The 24,336-nt window shown below is 44.5% G+C and overlaps 1 protein-coding gene across 1 annotated transcript in view; it reads right to left on the bottom strand.

Moving 5' to 3' along the window:
• The window catches only part of YES1 (YES proto-oncogene 1, Src family tyrosine kinase), a 101,037-nt gene extending 79,748 nt beyond the window's left edge, over nt 1-21,289 (bottom strand). The window contains exon 1 of the mRNA XM_077270317.1: nt 20,902-21,289. The gene's annotated coding sequence lies outside the window, so the exon portion shown is untranslated. The remainder of the gene's footprint in view (nt 1-20,901) is intronic.
• Nucleotides 21,290-24,336: the final 3,047 nt, after the last annotated feature.

Raw genomic sequence — 24,336 nt, 5'->3', positions numbered from 1 at the left:
TTAGAAAAGGAAAAAGGGAAAAAACTCATACAAACATAAGATCAAATGATTCAAGGCTAAAAAAAAAAAAATTAATAGGTCCCAAGTTGAATCCCTGTACACATATAAACAAGAACACAAGTAACACACAAGTTTTTCACAATTGAGCATCAAAATTTTGAATTTGATTTCCCAAAACAAAATATAACGAAACATAGTCTTGTGACATATCAAATGAAAGCCGGTACCGTTCTGAGAAAAATGATGCCTCTCCCACCTCTTTATCTTAAAGGGAACCTGTCACCCCCAAATATCGTATATGAGCTAAGCCCACCGGCATCAGGGGCTTATCTACAGTATTCTGTAATGCATTCTGTAATGCTGTAGATAAGCCCCCGATGTAACCTGAAAAGTTAAGAAAAACAGGTTATATTATACTCACCCAGGGGCGGTCTGATCCGATGGGCGTCGTGGTCCGGTCCAGCGCCTCTCATCTTCATACGATGACGTCCTCTCCTGGTCTTCCTGCCGCGGCTCCTGCGCAGGCGTACTTTATCTGTCTGGTGAGGGCAGAACAAAGTACTGCAGTGCAGGAAAGGTCAGAGAGGCCCGATGCCTGCGCACTGCAGTACTTTGCTCTGCCCTCAACAGGTGAGATAAAAGTACGCCTGCACCGGAGCCACAGCGTGAAGAGAAGAAGAGGACGTCATCTGATGAAGATAGGAGGTCCCGGACCGCGACACCCATCGGACCAGAACCGGACCGCCCCTGGGTGAGTATAATCTAACCTCTTTTTCTCATCTTTTAGGATACATCGGGGGCTTATCTACAGCATTACAGAATGCTGTAGATAAGCCCCTGATGCCGGAGGGCTTAGCTCACCTTCCATTTTGGGGGTGACAGGTTCCCTTTAAGTGTTTTTGAATATCCATATTGAATCAGGAGCCCCATATAATGCTCCGTACAGTTCATGATGGGCCCCATAAGATGCTCCATTCTAAATATGCCACATAACACGTCGCTGGCAGCTTGTTCCTGTGTTCAGCGGTCACATGGTACCGCTCATTAAAGTAATGAACATGTGCTCCACGCCTATGGGAGTGGAGTCGCATCCATATTCATTACTATAATGAGCGATACCACATGACCGCTGAACACAGGAAGAGCTGCGGGTGCCGGAGACCATCGGAGAAGCAGGGAAGTGCAGAGACCACACTTGGAGCAGGCGAGAATGATGTGACAGCCGCCACTCCTGCCGCTCCTCCGCCGACCCCCTGGGAAAATGACTCGAGTATAAGCCGAGAGGAGCACTTTTAGCCTAAAAAATGGGCTGAAAATCTCAGGTTATACTCAAGTATATGCAGTATTTTAACTGGTTGGCGTCTTTGGAAACCTCAAGTTAAAAGCTCAGAAAATGGAGCATATGAACAGAAAGTCATTTTTACATTTCATATGTTCATTCAATTTCGTGTTTAGCACTTTTCCAGATGCTTTATGGAACGTCTGCACCTGGAAAAAATGTTGTGCATGCCTATTTCACCAATCTGACAGTATTTAGGGGGAAGTCAGGTGAAATGGATAAACGACCTAAAATGTAATCGAGGTATCAGTAGAAAGTAAACAAAAGTGTAGAACTAATGGCCCATTTAGACATGCCGACCGTGGCCAATAAACAACCTCTGAACATCTACACGTACAAGCAAATCAGCAGTTGATTACTGAGAGTTTGAGATTAACCATCATTCTTTGCATGGAAGTACTATGTTCTCGGCAGCACATATCCTGTTTACACAGGGCATGTCCTGCTGAGAACGATGATTTTTAAGTAGGCTTAAAAACCATTTCACTCAACAAATAAGCATTTTGCTTATTTGTTCAGCAATTTCCGCCCTGTTTAGACAGGGCAATAATCAAAAGCAAGTGTGCCAAGGCTAAATGGGCCTTAAAATATAACATACACACCGCAAATATATAATTTTGTAATCCCTTCTTTCTCGACATGTGCCGCACTAGTACGGCACTGCTATTTCCAGTCATTGCACAGTGACCAGGTTAAGATGGCTGCTGTCCCTGACAGCAGACCATCCCTGCACGTCGCCCCGGGGTCTGACCCGGCCAATCACAGCAATGTGACAATAAAGTTAAGAAGAAAAGAAAAAAAAAAAATCATATGACAGGCTGTGATCGGTAATGTGTGACAGCACCAATCACAGCCGTCAGAATGGGTGGGCTGATCGCGACGTCACCACACCTTATTAACCTCTTTGGCGCTGATTGGCTGCACAATAGATTCAAGCCCCACACATTACACGTGTAAAAGCACCACTTACACACACATCACCGGGGTTTGGGAAAATAAAAATCGCTCATTCGTCAAGACGCTATTCACCAGAGGAGGCATACGCCTTCCTTGCCTCCGACACAGATTCAGCCAATGAGGAAGATCCCACATTCCTCTATTCCTCCTCATCTGATGAGGAAGGACCCACAACAAGGCACTCTAGGACCCAGGCAACTCCTGCAGCAATCGAACCCATATGGATTGCACTCCCTGAAAATTTTCATGCCGTCATACCGGATTTCATCGGCAGCTCAGCAGTCCAGTTTGACACCACTGGCCTCACTGAAATTGACTTCTTCAAATTCTTTCACTGAGAAAATAATAAATATTATGGTGGCCCAGACAAACTTGTATTCCCATCAATTTTTCACCCAAAATCCCACATGATCATACACCAGATAGACCCCTATAAATTCAGCAGCGATGATAACATTTTGGGGAATTGTGCTGCATGCGGGCATAATCCGAAAACCAGAGCTCCGGCAATACTGAAGTACTGATACTTTCTACAGCACATTGGTATTCCGCATGGCCATGACAGGATTTGAAGCGATCCAAAAATGTTTGCATTATAATAATAATGCGCAGGGTCCTCCCAGAGACTATCCTAACTTTCTATATAACATTTGACCAGTAGTTGACCACTTCAGCAGAAAATTTACTGAGGCGTACAACCCCCAAATGGACATCGCTATAGATGAATCTCTGGTTCATTTCAAAGGGAGGCAAAAATTCCGACAATACCTGCCCAGTAAGAGGTCCAGGAATGGAATAAAGCTGTACAAACTGTTCGAGAGTACCTCAGGGTACAACCACAGATTTAGGGTCTGTGAGGGTAAGGACACCCAAGATTAACGCTCCTGAATGCCGCCCCCCCTCCCGTCCTGGGGGTGAGTGAGAATTGCTGCACCCACTGCTGGATAAGGGCTATCACCTCTACACTAATAACTTTTACACCAGCGTCCCGCTCTTCAAAAACCTCTGTGAAGAAGTACAGTTGCATCTGGCACCGTGTGAAAAAAATAAATAAATAAATCAGCGACGCCTCCATAAGCCGCTATTTGGGCAAATACTGAGAAAAGGAAAAAGCAGAGCCCAATGCAGCGACAACATGCTGGTGGTCAAGTATAAGGACAAAAGGTAAGTCCTTCCCTTGACCACCAAACTCCATGACAACAGCTCCCTTCTCACTGGGGAATCCGAAAGGACACAATTTACCATTGTGAAACCTGGCCTTTGTATTAACAATTGCTTCAAAGTGAACCACATGTCCACAAATTAATAAAATTAGTTTATACCCTGTTGAAACAACACACTTTTATAATCTGATGTATCCTGCACATTTTACACATAACATTACATTATAAATTCATACAGCAGTTAAACCAAAAGCATTAGGCCAGGTTCACATTATGTTTTTGGCGTCCAGTAGACAGACTACGTTACACCGCGGCATAACGCGGTGTAACATAGTCCGTTAACGCCGCCATTTAGTCCAATGACGGAAGTATCGCTAGCAGCGATGTGCTGTCATTGAGTGACGGACCCTGGGACGCGGGCTGCAGCGTTTCCGGGTCCGTCACTGCTAGTGCGACGACATATCGCCACTTGCGTTAACAGCAGCCCGTTAACGCATGTGTTGAACGGGCTGCTGTTAACGCAATGTGAACCTAGCCTTATAATCATTACTATAAAACTATGCCTCTAGATAAATTCCTTCAGGGGTCTAGTTTACAAAATGGTGTCACTTTTGGGAGATTTCCACTGTTTAGGCACATCAGGGGCTCTGCAAACGCGGCATAGCATGATCAGACAATTCCATCAAAGTCTGCAATCCAAAACGTCACTCCTTCCATTACAAGCCCTGCCGTGCGCACAAACAGTGGTTTTCCTCCACATATGGGGTATCAGCAGCGCACAGGAGAAATTGCACAACAACTTTAGTGGTCCATTTTCTCCTGCTACACCTGTGAAAATAAAAAATCATTGCTAAACGATAATTTTTTGGGAAAAAAAATAGATTTTTTACATTTTCACGGCTCTACCATTATAAATTTCAGTGAAGCACCTGGGGTGAAAAAAAAAAAAATTGTCTTCGTTAAGATGGCACCGATACATTCTACTGCGCAGGCGGCGCCATCTTGGAGGAGGCAATTTTTTTTTCTATAGCAAGATGGCGCCGCCAGCGCAGTTGCAGATATCTGATCGTCGATAACTGATACTGCACAGGCGCCATTTTCAGACTTTTTTATTATTAATTTATGTATTCCATCAAAGACAATAATTAAATACACATAATAGATGGCGCTGGTGCCTGCAGGCCGCCCCTGAGCACGGTCTATCATTAAGGGGAATCAGTCACCCCAAAATTGGCCTATAAACTAAGGCCACCGGCATCAGGGGTTTATCTACAGCATTCTTTAACCCCTTTCTGTCATCGGACGTACTTTTCCGTCCATGTGGGGTGAGCCCTACTTCCCAAGGACGGAATAGTACGTCCAGCGCGATCGGCCGCACTCACGGGGGGAGCGCGGCCGGGTGTCAGCTGACAATCGCAGCTGACATCCGGCACTATGTGCCAGGAGCGGTGCCGGACCGCCGCCGGCACATTAACCCCCGGCACACTGCAATCAAACATGATCGCAGTGTGCCGGCGGTATAGGGAAGCATCGCGCAGGGAGGGGGCTTCCTGTGGGCTTCCCTGAGGCGATCGGTACAAGGCGATGTGCTCACCTTGTACCGAGCGTCTCCTCCCTGCAGTCCCCAGATCCAAAATGGCCGCGGGGCTGCATCCGGGTCCTGCAGGGAGGTGGCTTCACAGCGCCTGCTCAGAGCGGGCGCCGGGAAGCCTCCCGGCTGTGCTGTGTGATCGCCGATCTGACACCGTGCACAGCAAAGTGTCAAATCGGCGATTTGTCACTTTACTGTGATGTCTCCTGTTACCCTTGGAAAAATACAAAACTGGGGGATAAAAAATAATTTTTGTGGAAAATTTTTTTTTATTTTCACGGCTCTGCGTTATAAACTGTAGTGAGACACTTGGGGGTTCAAAGTTCTCACAACACATCTAGATGAGTTCCTTAGGGGGTCTACTTTCCAAAATGGTGTCACTTGTGGGGATTTCAATGTTTAGGCACATCAGGGGCTCTCCAAACGCAACATGGCGTCCCATCTCAATTCCAGTCAATTTTGCATTTAAGTCAAACGGCGCTCCTTCCCTTCCGAGCTCTCCCTTGCGCCCAAACAGTGGTTTACCCCCACATATTGGGTATCGGCGTACTCAGGACAAATTGTACAACAACTTTTGGGGTCCATTTTCTCCTGTTACCCTTTGTAAAATAGAACAAATTGGAGCTGAAGTAAATTTTTTGTGTAAAAAAGTTAAGTGTTCATTTTTATTTAAAACATTCCAAAAATTCCTGTGAAACACCTGAAGCATTAATAAACTTCATGAATGTGGTTTTGAGCACCTTGAGGGGTGCAGTTTTTAGAATGGTGTCACACTTGGGTATTTTCCATCATCCCCTCAAAATGACTTGTGGTCCCTAAAAAAAAAAAAAAACGGTGTTGTAAAAATGAGAAATTGCTGGTCAACTTTTAACCCTTATAACTCCCTAACAAAAAAAAATTTGGTTCCAAAATTGTGCTGATGTAAAGTAGATATGTGGGAAATGTTACTTATTAAGTATTTTGTGTGACATCTCTGTGATTTAATTGTATAAAAATTCAAAGTTGGAAAATTGCTACATTTTCAAAATTTTCGCCAAATTTCCGTTTTTTTTTTTTCACAAATAAACGCAGGTAATATCAAAGAAATGTTACCACTATAATGAAGTACAATATGTCATGAGAAAACAATGTCAGAATTACCGGGATCCGTTGAAGCGTTCCAGAGTTATAACCTCATAAAGGGACAGCGGTCAGAATTGTAAAAATTGGCCCGGTCATTAACGTGTAAACAACCCTTGGGGGTAAAGGGGTTTATGCTGTAGATAAGCCCCAATGTAACCTGAGAGATGAGAAAAACATGTTATATTATACTCACCCAGGGGCGGTCCAGTCCTATGGGCGTCGCGGTCCGAGTCCAGCAACTCCCATCTTCATACAATGTCGTCCTCTTCTTGTCTTCACGCTCCAGCGCAGGGGTACTTTGTCTGCCTTGTTGAGGGCAGAGCCGCGTACTGCAGTGCGCAGGCATTGGGAAAGGTCAGTAAGGCCCAGCGCCTGCGCACTGCAGTATTTTACGCTGCCCTCAACAGGGTAGACAAAGTACGCCTGCGCTGGAGCGTGAAGACAAGAAGAGGACGACATTGTATGAAGATGGGAGGCGCTGGACTCTGACTGCGACACCCATCGGTCCCGGACCGCCCCTGGGTGAGTATAATATAGCTTGTTTTTCTCATCTTTCAGGTTACATTGGGGCTTATCTACAGCATTACAGAATGCTGTAGATAAGCCCTGATGCCGGTAGATAAAGTACGCCTGCACAGGAGCTGCAGCAGGAAGACAAGAAGAGGACGTCATCATATGAAGATGGGAGGCGCCGGACCCGGACCGCGACGCCCATAGGACTGGACCGCCCCTGGGTGAGTATAATCTAACTTGTTTTTCAGGATACATCGAGGGGCTTATCTACAGCATTACAGAATGGCCAATTTTGGGGTCACAGATTCCCTTCAACTCAAAACTGAAAATAAGGATTAAACAACAACCACAAGAAGGATATAAAAAAATTGTCTTTTTTAACCAGCCTGGAAAAAAAAAGGAAGGAAGTTATGGAATCTGCAAAGTTTCCCCGTGACGCCTCGTGCTCCTCTGCCTGTATTCTTTGTCGGTTATACAGAATGGTGATTCCACTGGACAAGTATCAGATTTGTCATACAAAATTAGCGTTATCTATACTAATAGTGCAGTAACAGGAGAAAAAAAAAGCCAGTGTGGCAATTTGTGTGGAGTGTGAGGACTGCCAGCTGCTACCACCAATACCGGTAAACCCCACATCAGTATTGGGATCAATGTAAACCATTGTTCAGACAACGGGACAAAGTTCACCTTATTTCATCAAAAGGGAACCCCAACATCACGGGGATACACATACCCCCCATTATAGTGATCATGCAGCAGGTCAACAACTAATTTGACAAATATCAAGTATGCTTTGGAGAGGTGACAATAACGAAAGTCAATTTGTCAGTTCACACAAAACCTGAAGAAAATTAAGCTCTTACAGCCTTCATCCCAACAGCAAGAATTATCCCTACTGTTATTGTCTGGAACATCTAATCCATTCTATTTTTAATGTGCAGATCCTTCATCAGCGTTCTGCCATCTTTATAGGTGCTAGAACTTCACTTCTGTCACATCTCAGCGGTACTGAGCCGACCATTGTCCAATAGTTATCTGCCTTGAACTGAAAGTTCATTAGGCAAAAGAGAAGACACAAATTCCTGCCCTCTTAAGGCCCCGTCTCACTTAGCGACGCTAAAGCGATCCCGACAACGATACGACCTGTCAGGGATCGTTGCTGCGTCACTATGTGGTCGCTGGTGAGATGTCAAACAGTGAGATCTTCCCAACGATCGCTGCTGCGATCTCACTGTTTGACATCTCACCAGCGACCTGTAGCGACCTGTACAACGATGTCACATGGGAGCTATTATGACGATTCAGTGTCTGAGTCGTCAACGAGGTCGTTGTTAAGGTGTCAAACACAGCGATGTGTGCTACCCAGCGGGACCTCAACGATCAAAAAACGGCCCAGGCCATTCCGACACGACCAGCGATCTCACAGCAGGGGCCTGGTCGCTGCTACGTGTCACACATAGCGAGATCGCTACTGAGGTCGCTGTTGCGTCACAAAACTTGTGACTCAGCAGCGATCTCGCTAGCGATCTCGCTATGTGAGACGGGGCCTTTAGAATCCATCTAGGAGGTCTCTGAATAGAGACTGATCACACTTGACAACAGGCAGTAGGAAGAGATAATTAGAGGCCATAATGTTCAGATTTTTCAGGTGTAAAAAAGAATCTACAAGTTACGGCTTATAAATCATGCCATTTACCAAAATATCTATCAAATGACACCAAGCCATCTGACAGTGCAGTGAACAGCTAATAGTCACCCATTAAAGGGAAATGGTATTTACCTGCTGACAGTGCTAATCTGCTGATAATCTGCAGTAATCTATTTGGAATTGCAACTACAGGGCGAAAATTACATTATATTCTCCCTGCTGCTGCTGCTTGCTTTTAGGGTGCAGTCGGATGGCCGTATAAATCGAACCAAAATGTTCGGACTAGCAGCTGCTCTCTGGACCCGAGCTGAATAGAAATATATGAAGCTTTCACGCTCGGGTTGGCAGAGCCCAGATATATCACTGTGGTCTGATTTATAGGCTGTCTGACTGTGCCTTATAGGGGTTGTCCACTACTAGGACAACCCCTTCTTAAACTAAATGTTCAGCCCTGATAAAATAATTATGCTTATACTCCTCTCCCGTGCCATTTGCACGGTGTTCAAAATAAGTGAAAGCAGTCACGGGAGCGCAGAGGAATCGACCCAGGGAAGGGGAGATAAAGTGGAGTTGTCGAGCACCACCGCAGCTCCAGCTGGATACCTCCAAGGGAGAATAAGGCCATGTTCACACTTTGTGGTTTTCACAGTGGAACCGCCGCGATTTTGATGCTGCGGGTCCGCAGCAGTTTCCATAGCGTTTCCATTTACATGTAAACCCTATGGAAACTGCAAACCGCTGTGCACATGCTGCGGGAAAAACCGCGCAGAAACGCAGCGGTTTAAAACCCGCAGCATGTCACTTCTTTGTGCAGAATCGCTGCGATTCTGCACCCATAGGAATGCATTGAACCGCTTACTTCCCGCATGGGGCTGTGCCCACGTTGCGAGAAGTAAGCGGCTAATGTGCGGGTGGGTACCCGGGGTGGAGGAGAGGAGACTCTCCTCCAGGCCCTGGGAACCATATTTGGGGTAAAAAAAAAAAGAATAAAAATAAAAATTCATGTTATACTCACCTCTCAGCGCTACACGTGGCCGGCCGGTCAGAGTTGCTGTGCGAACAGGACCTGCGGTGACGTCGGGGTCACAGGACCGTGACGTCGCGGTCACATGACCGTGATGTCACGAAGGGTCCTTCTCGCACATCATCTTTGGAACCGGACCGCCGGGTGCAGCGCCGAGGAGATCCGGACATCAGAGGGTGAGTATAACCAATTTTTAACATTACTATTGATGCTGCATATTGCTGCATATGCAGCATCAATAGTATAGGTGGAAACCCGCAGCGGAAACCGCGGAACAAACCGCGATAACTCTGCAGGGATAACCGCAGCGGTTTTGCCCTGCAGATTTATCAAATCCGCTGCCGGAGAACCCGCAGAGGGACGCCGCAAAGTGTGAACATGGCCTAAGAGTGTGTGTCAAACAGAAATCAGTCCCAGGAGCGCTGAAGGAAACTCAGACAACATATGTAGTTTACCACAACGCGTTTCGATGGTAAACACAGTCTTCAGGTGGGAGTTGAAAACCTGTGCAGGCATGTACTACGGAGGACAGAGAATGAACTTCAATCCAATATTGCAGCCAGCATGCAGCCGGCGGGTAAGGAAAGGGTGCATCAAACACCCGAAAACCCCGCCCCTAGGTCTAAAGATTGTTCCCTCCAAATTCAGGTGACAGTGTCCCTTTAAAGAAACGGCTATGTTCAAGCAAAGAACAAACAGACCCAGAGCGGAAACAAAAGCACAAGGCTACAAAATAAACAAGGTGTAGCCAGAAATGTTTATCTGAAGGCGAAGTTCATGGCTAGAAACATGCTTTACTCCAGGGAGACAGAAGAAATCTGCCTTTACTCTGGTTCAGAGGCTGTACATGTAACATGCAAGCAGTCAGCATGGAAAGCAGTACCACAGCAAGCAGGAAAACAATCAGGAACTCCACACCCTGCCTGGGAGAAGGATATCTTGTCCTGTTACTGCAGGAAGTCTACAGCTGACTAAATAGTCATACATACTAGGGCTATTTGTAGCCTAGTGTTCCTTCAAGGTTCCCACTTCCATGTCATATTAAATAAAGCTATGCCCACATTCCCGGGGAGACAGCCTGATCAGAAATAGGTGTAATAAATTTAAAAAAAAGCCAATTTCAGTTCCACTGTTAGAGAATTGGTCATTAATATCAATTCCCCCATATACACGCATAGAGGTCTTTGAAATGCAAAACCATTGCCACCTTTATATCTTCTGTTGCCCCATTCCCCATTAAATAGCATTTTAATTAATATGCAAATGAAGCATTAAAACTATTATCCCCATGAACAACAGATCATCGTATTCACTACATCTAGGAATATTAATAACTTCAACAATTGGCTGTGATTAAAATAAATGCTCAGGTGCTGAGAATCTTATAAATAGCAATAGATTAGCTAGATTTTTACAAAAGGTCCACCGTCCTAAACTATATTATGGCCCAAAATGGGGGGTGGATATTAATGCCACTCCAAAGAATTACCGTAATATGTAGCAATAAGACAGAAAGAAGTTTTTAGCAAAATAAATATACACTTTGACAACTATATAAAATACATACAATAAAAAAGGAACGACAACCAAAAACCAATACCTGAGCGACAGATGCATGAAAAGTTATATAATGTGACGAAATTGCAGGTCCCAGTGGAGACAAGTGCAGCAAAAAAACTATAGGGTTAAAAACGTATAGCGGGCATTGCCTGTAACGTGAATGTAACTATTATTATGGATGTACAGGTGCCATTTCTATTATTATAAGCAAGTCATATCTCTAATATTGCACTCAGACATATGGAGCCAAAAGTTACCAGGACAAAAGAATAGAGCCCCAACATGTGTTTCACGTGGAGTTTACAGCTTCCTCTGGGGGATGGATTCATTTTATTCACTAGATCTTGGAATTAAAAAAAGATCCACAACTGGATGTGATTTAAAAAAAAAAGTTTTTCCCTGTGCTGAGATAATCTTATAAATGTGCCCTGCTGTGTACAGTGTAATGGCCGTGTCTGACCGTAAAGAGGAAAACATTTCACTGCCTGTTTTAAAGCAATGTTTTATCTGAAAAAGAATCAGCTGTGATCTTGTGCGGTAACGTCTGTATAAAAGGAGGAGAAAAATTGAGTTAAAAGGTCTCAATCAGTAGGGAATCATATGGGGACCTTATTTTTAATACATTAACTATTTAAATCACCTATAAAAATGTTGTGCATTGACAAACAACAAAGTGCAAACGATCGAGTAAAATGGGATGTTATATATGTATCCTGACATCTCCTATACTGGTCCTATGCGAAAACTCTGCCTACCAGCGGAGGTTGGCATCCCCACTCCTCAAGGCTGCCCCTAAGGTGCCCTATATATAACAATGTGTCACCGTGAGTATACACATAGGGAGCTGCTCGCACTATACAGGATCATTCCTACAGCACTAAGGGGATTACATAAAACAACCATACCCAAAGTTAAAGATCGGAAAGGATATATGAGAAGTATTTATGACACGTTAATCTTGGAGAGCACCAATCCCAACCCTAATAACCAAAATTAACCTGTCACCGTAGGCTATTGCTCCATTATCCTAGGAATCAAACTTCAACATTTAGTTACAGGTAGGTCAAAACTATAGTAAATTACCTCTATTTGTAAAATCAATTGTTAAATCAGTATAGATATACATCAGTCTCAATAACCACTTTACCCCAATTTCACGATATCAATGGTCGATTAGACATAGAGAAAGTCAAATACCGTATATCTAACACACCAAGATTAGTGCTCATCCATTTGAGTTTGTATATCAATACATCTGCAAGAGGCAAACTCAAATGGATGAGCAGGCAAGTGAAAGCAGCCACTAACAAAAGAGGGAAAAAAAAAAAGCAGTTTATGAATTTCATGTGATATTTCCCTACTGACATACAAAAATGTACGACCAAAGCATTTTTGCTACAGAAATAAACACATTAAAAACAGAGTTTAAAAAACAAAACGATTTACATAAAAGACAGATTTAGGCCTCTACGCCAGCAAGTAATGGAGAGGCCCAGGTGATTCAGGACCAAATTACAACTAACAATCTAGCTCCAGTCCATGCTAAATAATGATGGGGGTGATCACCAGGTTAATACAACTGAAAAGTCTGCTTTTACTCCTGGCTGGCAACGCTCCCAGCCACATCCACACTTTTCAGCAGCAAAAGTCCCATCTAAGTTCTCCATATTCTTCTTGGACATAAATGAACCAGCTGTTTCCTCTATCACCATGTGTAGACCAGTATATTCCAAATAATCAATTATAGATACGTCAACTCTGGGAATTAAATAGGTAACAGCCACAATCCCAGCACAAAACCTAACTCATAGTATACCAATAAAACCATTAATAAGCAGCTAGTGCCATGCCAAGCAGCAATGTGTGGTGATGAATGGATGGTCACATCACACCACTTGTCAGGCAGAAAGCGATTGAGGCAGCCACACAATTAAAAGGAAAAATAGAACACTGAAGACATTCTTGGATTTCATTTTTCATTTTACAGAAATTCTAATATTTAAAAACTGTATTAATACAATTATTACATTCTAAACTATTTTGAAATAAATAGCTAAATACAAGTCTGCCAAGTAGTCACCATTCATAGCAGTACAAGTTATTTTCTATCCATAAGAACATAAGAAGTTCTTACTATTGTCCAATGAAAGTCAAATTGTTCTCTTTGCTAACTGGGCAATGCCCAGCTGAACCTCCATCATGTACCCACAAGAGGTCTTTTCCCTGAAGCAGCTAGTCAATAGTGTTTTATGTCTCAGAATCAGGATGGTGATGGATCACCATGAAATATGTTCTCATAAAGAACTCACTTCAAAGATTTAGTTCTAAAACAATAACCTGGCAGTGAAATGTGAGATGGCAGGAATGTGATGGCTATGGATGTGGTGGATGCACCTGTATATGCCCCAAGTGATGTCCGGTCTAGTATAACCACATCCATCAAACTCTATACAGGTGGCCTGAGAAAAGAAGTAACTCAACAGAAGGGTCCAGAACTACTACAACAAAGCCAACGTGTCCTCCTCTTACTCTGTTGTTGTATTGTAATATGATATAGCAAGATGTAAATAGGTGGATTTGACACTGTGGACTTTTCGGAAACCCAGTGTGAAGGTAAATTTACAGAGGTCGGATTTGAGGCAGAAATCTTCTAGAACTAAATAAAGAAACGGTGCTCACCTAAGCCGTGTCCTCTTCTGATCTCTGTAGACCTCCCACTGAGGATATATGTAAACGTTTCTATTTCAGTATTGACACCTTCGGTTTTGCTGTGGAGGTACCGTAATATCCCACACTAAGATTGGACCAAGGCTTTCTTCTAACCCCTACATGTCAAACTCAGGACTGCAGAACAAATCTGGCCTACAATGTAATTCACATGTAAAGCGCCATGGAATAAATGGCGCTATAAAAATGAATAATATCCAATCTCTACTAGAGCTGTCCTGCTCTTGTAAACCGAGCATGCTAATACTACAAATTCATACCCCACGTACTCCTACCAACAACCTGCCACCACAACCACACGAGTGACGCTGAGCACCTGCACCCAGCCCCATACATGCCTGCAACTCCTAACATTGCTCCCTTGATGATGCAGTATTTTTGTCCACAAAACGTATCACAACCCCAGAGTGACGCACCAGGACTGCGGAGGCAGCTGGAGCTTTACTGAAGGCACCTAAACTTGCAGTACAGGTGCTGGGTACTAAGAAGGGCAAAGCCAAAAACGCTGCGATCAAGAAATGGGTGGAGAAGGACAGCAAAGAGGGCGACAATCACTTCTCACTGCTGGACCTTGGGGCGCAGATAGATTGTTTAGTCAGTTCAACAGATAGAGTCTCAGCACCAAGGATGTGGCCAAACTTCTGCTGGACTCCTTGCAAGTAACCCAGGGGCACTAAGAACTCACTATAAATATCATGTATCCTATGTGCTTTTACCGTACAGAAAGCTGCAGGTGACGATCAGAAGTCATTGCTGCCACACGTACAGGTGGTGCCCACTTACACCACTTCCAATCCAAGTCTATGGCAGAACATGGCCCTGTAGAATATTATATGGCTGCTAGCACAACACTGGCCATTATGATCAGTCTTTGAAAATATGGCAGCTGATCAGACAATGGTCTCTTTCTTTTTGGTTAGGGGTCTCAGGTGTCTTTATCCTGGGGGATGATCCTGTGATTAGAAATCCACTGATGTCCTCTGTACATGGTTACATTCTTGTATATTATTGTATCAGGATTACATTTAGTCACATTTGCAGCACATTTTGTATATTAATCCATTTCCATTTACGGTATTCTATATTTTGTATTTGTTTTTTTAATAAATATCAAGCTTGGCCTGTGACTTTGCCCAAGTTTTTAAGCTTGGCCTCCCTGAATCTAACCCATCAAAGACATCCATGCTCAATGACGTGCGGTGGATGTAAATATCTGAACTGCGAGTCCATCTCTACTCTTACTTTAGAAGAGCTGGCCTAACAATGTATACATGGCCACTGATTTCAATGGGATTGGCGCTTGATCTTAGAAAATCATATTACTGTAGGAAAGAGCCGTGTCTCGGGACTCTAAGACTTGCCGGACGTTTTAACAGCTTGAATTAAAAGGGAATACATGAAATTCTTCCAGTCTTATTTTAGGAGTGTATTTAGATATGAAAAATGAATAATAAAAAAGGACAAGTGATGGATTCAGTGATCCTATCATTTCACCGCATTTATGGCAATACCTTGATAGAAACATTTAGCCACTTTTCTCTGTGTAACTTTGATTGATGAGTTTTTGTAGGTCATCAGGAGACATGCACTGTAAACAGCATTTATATTCCGCAGACAGCGCCCATTAGGCCAAGCTCGGTGTAATAAATAAATGTATATTAGTGCCAGCCCCAAACTTATAAGCATGGGTTCACTGGAGGGGAGGCTTCACATTGACAAGTCACAGTTGTACCTCCGTGACACCAACCAACATGGTCATTCTGCCATCTTCAATCATTCAGTAAGATGGACAAGAAAGAAGCCACAGTCCTTCCAAACAGTTGTTCTCAGCCATCATCAGACAGGACAGCAGTGCGTTTGTATGAAGGGATGTGCGAGGAGGGAGGGGGCGCCTGTGAATGAATTCCTTTCCTCCTCCTTCTCTATGACTATTCATGTGGAAGAGGGTCAAAAGCAGGATTACAGGATTTATTTCCTCTTCCAACAAGCAAAGCTATTAACCTCTTAAGAGACATTAGCAAAACACAGGTAACATGAGGTTCTATAGCTTTAGAGAAATATGGCTGAAATATCAAGGCACGTGCACAGTTACTGGTGAAGTACACAAATCAATCTACAAATATTTCAGTGATAAATAGACCGATTTCTATGAGGCCCACTGTCCCGATCCTATAGTTGCCGCTCTAATCAATGAGCGCAGCAGCGATGTCAGCATGTACAGTGTGTGATTATTGCACCCTGTGCTGTGCCATTACTCTTGCCACCACGTAAACCAGTGCAGTATTTTAGTGGTGAACGTGGGCCATCTTGTGTTAAAAAACAAAATAAAAAACCATGCCACTGCTAAACACTTAGCGATTCCTGTAAAGGTATGGACACAAGGAAGTCGATTCAGTTTTCAAATTGACTCTTAAAAATGAATTGTTTAACAGTCTTGCGTTTTTCTGTGGATTGTTCAACAAACCAGGGCTGTGGAGTCGGTAAGCCAAACCACCGATTCCCCCTGACTCCTCAATTTCGCTGACTTTCAACCCCACTAGTGAGCATGTTCATAAAGGGACATTTCATAGCTTTACCAAATGATTATGAAAACATTTACAGCATATCCTGCGTTGTGCTACTGTAACCAATTTATTATATGTTTTAGGAGTCAGAGTAGGCTCATTTTATACCAACTCCACCAAAATACGTAGACTCTGACTCCACAGCCCTGCAACAAATGATCAATTTTTAACATCCAACATGGCTGCATAGCTTTGCTACCCTGTCTGTGTAGTAAAGAAACAATAGTGCCGTATAAACTCAGCTACACGTGCCATGGACCCTGAGCACGGGCAGCATGGTGGCTCAGTGGTTAGCACTGCAGCCTTGCAGCACTGGAGTCCTGGGTTCAAATCCCACCAAGGACAACATCTGCAGAGTTTGTATGTTATCCCCGTGTTTGCGTGGGTTTCCTCTGGGTTCTCCGGTTTCCTCCCACACTCCAAAGACATACTGATAGGGAATCTAGATTGTGAGCTCCATAGGGGACAGCGATGATTATGTCTGTAAAAGCGGTGAAGAATTAATGGTGCTATATAAGTGAATAAAATAATCACACCTGACTCGGCATGACCGGCAGCTTCCATGCCCTCCTGCTCATGGTAGCATCGCCAGCACTTTTCATGCATGTAGGATATTTCCAATGTTTCTGCCATGACCAGAAGTGTATGGAAGCTGTCAATCAAGCCAGGGTAGAAGTGAGTAAAGGATACAGATCAGGACTAGGCTGGGGGAAGAGACATTCTGCTGGACTTGTCCTGGTTCAATAGCATAGATAATAGTAAGGCACATAAATTACCCTTTCAGACTATAGGAATTGTCTATAGTGGTCTATAGCAGAGGTTAAGGACAGTCTGGTTCCCTTTAAGGAAGCTCCAAATGTATCAAACAGCATTAACCATTGTGATAAACCCAGCACATTTTACCACTGTCTAGTCTCAGAGTACACTAATTAGACAGTATTGATAAATATGCTCCAATATGCAAAAATTATAAATCACATTTGGCCTAGGTTCACGAGTCCTGGCTGGTTTGCAAGCCTAATGACCCAAAGTAACAGCACTTGTCCCCGAGAGCTGGGACAAGACCATACATAGACTAGTGCTTGAGCAGATAGTGACATGTGCACGTGGAGAAGAATCGTGGCAGAAGTTCCTGGGACACATGAAAATGTCATAAAATAGCACTGCACAGGAAACAGAACTGATGCCATTCTTGACAAAATCCTATGAGCTTCCTATGCCTTCAACAGGAACTTACACGCAAACAGTCAGCAGCGTCACTACAGGGACTCACCATGTCTTCCTGTGTCACAGGATCTACAGTCAGATCAGCACAGAGAAAGAACGATTGTGTCCCTGCGTTGCAGGATACAGCCAGCAATTCAGGACCGGAACGGAATCCTGGACACTTGTCCGCCATAGTATGAAAACACATCACAGAAAGATCTGATCAGTACCTATATAACGAATTAAGGATTTACATTCTTTTGCTTCAAATTTGTTAGAAACCTCTAATATTTAAGGCCTATGCATTGGATAGGTCATCAATTTCACAATGGTGGGGGTCCCATGAGCTGTTAGACCCTGGCAGGAAGTAAACTGTATGGAGCCGAAGAGTACAGCTCAGTACACTGTAATGGCTGAAAACCACAGCTCACCTACAATGATCAGTCGGCAGGCTCTTAGATATTACCGGATTGGTGCATTTCCCATTTCCAGTGTCCTGCACCCTACTTATAAGTGCATTTCATGGGAACCTCGGGATGAAGTTTGCACCTGTTTACCATATGTGACGGTTTACGACTGGCACACACCAGCAGTATGAGTGCAGCAGGTGTGGGCAATTGGAATTACAGGAGTTATCCTCAGTGCAAAATTAGTTGGGTTGCAAAATTTGAAAAGAAAAAAGAGAAAGTGTCGCGTTCTTTGTTTTGAAACAAAACAATGCAATGTTCTTACCCATCATTCAACGTTCTCACTCATGATAATATGTTCAAACTGTAAAGCGCTGCGGAATATGCTAGCGCTATATACAAAAATAAAGATTATTATTATTCTGTTTAGTGTACAGCACTCTGCATGCGGAGAAGGGTTGCCTTGATCACAGTTACCCCCCCAGGATTTATGTCCCCTTATCTTCATTACAGTTTCCAAGCTTTACTTAAATCTCCCCTGATGAATCCACATTAACAGGTGGACGAAATGCGTCGGGACCGAGTGACTGAGACAATTTTTACAATTCTGACCACTGTCACTTTATGAGGTTATAGCTCTGGAACGCTTCCATGGATCCCACTGACTCTGACACTGTTGTTTCGTGACATATTGTATTTCATGTTAGAGGTAACATTTATTCGATAAGACTTGTGTTTATGAAAAAACTGAAATTTGGCAAAAATTTTGAACATTTTGCAATTTTCAAACTTGTTATGAGGGTTAAAAAGTTGACCAGCGATTTCTCTTTTTTTCCAACAAAATTTACAAAAGCATTTTTTTTGTTGTTTTTTTAGGGTCCACCTCACCTTTGAAGTGACTTTGAGGGGTCAATATGACAGAAAATACCCAAAAGTGACAGCATTCTAGAAACCTCACCCCTCAGGGAATGTGCACACGTTGCGGATTCTGCTGCGGATTTTTCCGCAGCAGATTTGGAAAATCCGCAGTGCAAAACCACTGCGGTTTTCACTGCGGATTTTATAGCGGTTTCTTCTGCGGATTCCACTGCGGTTTTACAACTGCAGTTTCCTATTGGTGCAGGTGTAAAACCGCTGCGGAATCCGCACAAAGAATTGACATGCTGCGGAAAATAATCCGCTCCGTTTCCGCGCGGATTTTTCCGCAGCATGTGCACAGCGTTTTTTTTTCCCATAGGTTTACATGGTACTGTAAACTTAGGGAAAACTGCTGCGGATCCGCAGCGTCAAATCCGCTGCGGATCCGCAGCGTGTGCACATACCCTCAACATGCTCAAATCCACCATATTCAAAAAGTATATTAACCTTTCAGGTGCTTCACATGAATTAATGAAATGTGGTAGGAAAAAACAAACATTTCACTTTTTTCACAAAATTTTTTTACTTTAGACCCAAACTTTTTTATTTTCACAAGTGTATCAGGAGAAAATGGACCCCCAAATTTATTGTGCGATTTCTCCTAAGTTCACCAATACCCCATATATGGGGGAAAACAACTGTTTGGGCGCACAGAATCGATGGTGGGCACCATGTCACGTTTGGAGACCCCCTGATGTGCCTAAACAGCGGACCCCCCAATTCTAGCACAACGCTAAACTCAACCCTAAGCCAACACACACCTAACCCTATCATTTTCCGATGCTGGGGGGCTATACACTTATTTCTCAGCGCCGTTAAAAAGCATATCAGAGGTCACTAAAGAATAGAGAGACATTAGGGAGGCCAGGACCACACTGGGGGACATACGCGGAGCACGACAGGGGAGATCAGTCATATTTACTACCCCTTCCCCCACTTGCTAAGATTTGGATGGCTCATCCAGGACACCAGAACGGGTGAGCCCAAACCATTTTCTAGATGAGCATTGGTTTTACTGAGCTCTCTGTGGATTGTTTTGTTGGATTATGTTCCCCATATTTTAATTAAAAGTTATATTTTATTATTCTACCAACATTCATCTTTGATGCTACGTCAACCCTAAGAAGTGACGTCGCTAGTGATGAAGATCCACAGCCACGCACATGAGCCGGACTTCTGGCTGGGGGTCCTGATCTCCAGGCGAGCGCCACTTTGAGGTGTATAGGCCCAAACATGACCAATATCGGCTGCCTGCCCCACCAGTGTCCTGAGCTGTAGGCCGGTGGTCTACAATTCATCAAGAGCCCTGAGGTGAGGGGTGCGGCGCCATCACTGGGCCAGCCGCTCTGCGGAGAGGGGTGCAGCGCCATCACTGGGCCAGCCGCTCTGCGGAGAGGGGTGCAGCGCCATCACTGGGCCAGCCGCTCTGCGGAGAGGGGTGCAGCGCCATCACTGGGCCAGCCGCTCTGCGGAGAGGGGTGCAGCGCCATCACTGGGCCAGCCGCTCTGCAGAGAGCGGTGCAGCGGTCGCGCAGGCTTGGATTAGGGGAGTGTGCTCTATTTGGTGATGGCACAGAGGAGGCATTATTACTGGGTCAGGGGCGCATGCCTGGTACAGGACCACCCCGGCTACACCACTAAAGAAGCCAACTGACGTAGTAAGGGCAAGTGCCAGTGAACCTGAGCAATCCGGAACCGAGGCGGTGGGTGGCTGCAGGAGCATGTCACGGCACCCTGGCTACAGCACGGGGCGGCCTGGCACACGGTCTCCAGCACACCAGCCAGACAGCCGGGGAGGGCGCAAGTTGTGGAGAAGTTCTACCTCCTGCCAGCAGCCATCCTGGGAGCCCTCGGCCACAGCGCGGCCCGGGGAGGCTGCATCCTGACGGCTGGAGCAGGGAGGAGAGCGGGGACGGTGGGGTGCGGGGCCTAGTGTCAGGCTTCCCAGCACAATAACGCTCTGTAAGGCTGGAGACGGCCGCGGGATGTAAGAGGGAGGCGGCCGGGGACAACGGGAGGGAGGCGGCCGGGGACAGCTGCCGGGTGCGGGAGGGAGGCGGCCGGGGACAGCTGCCGGGTGCGGGAGGGAGGCGGCCGGGGACAGCTGCCGGGTGCGGGAGGGAGGCGGCCGGGGACAGCTGCCGGCTCTGCGCTGCTCTTACCTGGGTGTCCTCCGAGCCCCGGCCTCACATAAGTTGCTTGCTCCTCCGACGGCTGATGCCGGGACACGTCTGCCTCACTCTCTGAGGGACACGGCGGCCATGGTCAGCGGACGTCCGGCGGTAATCACTCCATGTCGGTATGCAGCCCCGGGCCGTGCACTTTGCTCTCTCTCCCCACCTCCGGCAGGCTGACACATCCAGGGTCCGGTCCTGTGATTTCTCCCACCCTCCCAACAGTCCAGGGGGCGGGGAAGAGGCGGAGACACAGAGGACGTGGATGAGGACAGGCTGCAGGGGCGGCGAAGCGCAGAGTACAGCACGGGGTGGCCGCTGCCGGCAGTGGTTGGTGTCAGCGCTGAGGAGCCGCCTCCTGTGTATGGGCTGCGGCGAGGAGGGGCGACAATGCCGGGGAGAAAGCGTGTGCCCAACATGGCTGCCTGCAGAGGTGGTTACCTCAGAGAGCGACACTGGCAGCTCACCCTCACCTACCCCGGGCTCCTGCCCGCGGGCCACACCTGACAGGCTGCATCGTGTACAGGGACAGCACATACAGTGCTACATATATAGTATATACACAGGGACATCATATACAGTGCTACATATATAGTATATACACAGGGACAGCATATACAGTGCTATATATATAGTATATACACAGGGACATCATATACAGTGCTATATATATAGTATATACACACAGGGACATCATATACAGTGCTACATATATAGTATATACACAGGGACAGCATATACAGTGCTATATATATAGTATATACACACAGGGACAGCATATACAGTGCTATATATATAGTATATACACAGGGACAGCATATACAGTGCTACATATATAGTATATACACAGGGACAGCACATACAGTGCTATATATATAGTATATACACACAGGGACAGCATATACAGTGCTATATATATAGTATATACACAGGGACAGCATATACAGTGCTACATATATAGTATATACACAGGGACATCATATACAGTGCTATATATATAGTATATACACAGGGACAGCATATACAGTGCTATATATATAGTATATACACAGGGACAGCATATACAGTGCTATATATATAGTATATACACACAGGGACATCATATACAGTGCTATATATATAGTATATACACAGGGACAGCATATACAGTGCTACATATATAGTATATACACGGACAGCATATACAGGGCTACATGTATATAGTATATACACAGGGACATCATATACAGTGCTACATATATAGTATATACACAGGGACAGCATATACAGTGCTATATACAGGTCCTTCTCAAAAAATTAGCATATAGTGTTAAATTTCATTATTTACCATAATGTAATGATTACAATTAAACTTTCATATATTATAGATTCATTGTCCACCAACTGAAATTTGTCAGGTCTTTTATTGTTTTAATACTGATGATTTTGGCATACAACTCCTGATAACCCAAAAAACCTGTCTCAATAAATTAGCATATCAAGAAAAGGTTCTCTAAACGACCTATTACCCTAATCTTCTGAATCTACTAATTAACTCTAAACACATGCAAAAGATACCTGAAGCTTTTAAAAACTCCCTGCCTGGTTCATTACTCAAAACCCCCATCATGGGTAAGACTAGCGACCTGACAGATGTCAAGAAGGCCATCATTGACACCCTCAAGCAAGAGGGTAAGACCCAGAAAGAAATTTCTCAACAAATAGGCTGTTCCCAGAGTGCTGTATCAAGGCACCTCAATGGTAAGTCTGTTGGAAGGAAACAATGTGGCAGAAAACGCTGTACAACGAGAAGAGGTGACCGGACCCTGAGGAAGATTGTGGAGAAGGACCGATTCCAGACCTTGGGGAACCTGAGGAAGCAGTGGACTGAGTCTGGTGTGGAAACATCCAGAGCCACCGTGCACAGGCGTGTGCAGGAAATGGGCTACAGGTGCCGCATTCCCCAGGTAAAGCCACTTTTGAACCATAAACAGCGGCAGAAGCGCCTGACCTGGGCTACAGAGAAGCAGCACTGGACTGTTGCTAAGTGGTCCCAAGTACTTTTTTCTGATGAAAGCAAATTTTGCATGTCATTCGGAAATCAAGGTGCCAGAGTCTGGAGGAAGACTGGGGAGAAGGAAATGCCAAAATGCCTGAAGTCCAGTGTCAAGTACCCACAGTCAGTGATGGTGTGGGGTGCCATGTCAGCTGCTGGTGTTGGTCCACTGTGTTTCATCAAGGGCAGGGTCAATGCAGCTACCTATCAGGAGATTTTGGAGCACTTCATGCTTCCATCGGCTGAAATGCTTTATGGAGATGAAGATTTCATTTTTCAGCACGACCTGGCACCTGCTCACAGTGCCAAAACCACTGGTAAATGGTTTACTGACCATGGTATTACTGTGCTCAATTGGCCTGCCAACTCTCCTGACCTGAACCCCATAGAGAATCTGTGGGCTATTGTGAAGAGAAAGTTGAGAGACGCAAGACCCAACACTCTGGATGAGCTTAAGGCCGCTATTGAAGCATCCTGGGCCTCCATAACTTCTCAGCAGTGTCACAGGCTGATTGCCTCCATGCCACGCCGCATTGAAGCAGTCATTTCTGCCAAAGGATTCCCGACCAAGTATTGAGTGCATAACTGAACATTATTATTTGATGGTTTTTTTGTTTGTTATTAAAAAACACTTTTATTTGATTGGACGGGTGAAATATGCTAATTTATTGAGACAGGTTTTTGGGGTTATCAGGAGTTGTATGCCAAAATCATCAGTATTAAAACAATAAAAGACCTGACAAATTTCAGTTGGTGGATAATGAATCTATAATATATGAAAGTTTAATTGTAATCATTACATTATGGTAAATAATGAAATTTAACACTATATGCTAATTTTTTGAGAAGGACCTGTATATAGTATATACACAGGGACAGCACATACAGTGCTATATATATAGTATATACACAGGGACATCATATACAGTGCTACATATATAGTATATACCCACAGGGACAGCATATACAGTGCTACATATATAGTATATACACATGGACGTCATATACAGTGCTATATATATAGTATATACACAGGGACAGCACATACAGTGCTATATATATAGTATATACACAGGGACATCATATACAGTGCTACATATATAGTATATACCCACAGGGACAGCATATACAGTGCTACATATATAGTATATACACAGGGACAGCATATACAGTGCTATATATATGGTATATACACAGGGACATCATATACAGTGCTATATATATAGTATATACACAGGGACAGCACATACAGTGCTACATATATAGTATATACACGGGGACAGCACATACAGTGCTATATATATAGTATATACACAGGGACATCATATACAGTGCTACATATATAGTATATACCCACAGGGACAGCATATACAGTGCTACATATATAG

Source organism: Ranitomeya variabilis, chromosome 6 (genome assembly GCF_051348905.1).
Source record: "Ranitomeya variabilis isolate aRanVar5 chromosome 6, aRanVar5.hap1, whole genome shotgun sequence".
Classification (NCBI taxonomy): Eukaryota; Metazoa; Chordata; class Amphibia; order Anura; family Dendrobatidae; genus Ranitomeya; species Ranitomeya variabilis.
The sequence above is the reverse complement of the archived record's forward strand: the minus strand, read 5'-3'. Positions and strand labels throughout refer to the sequence as shown.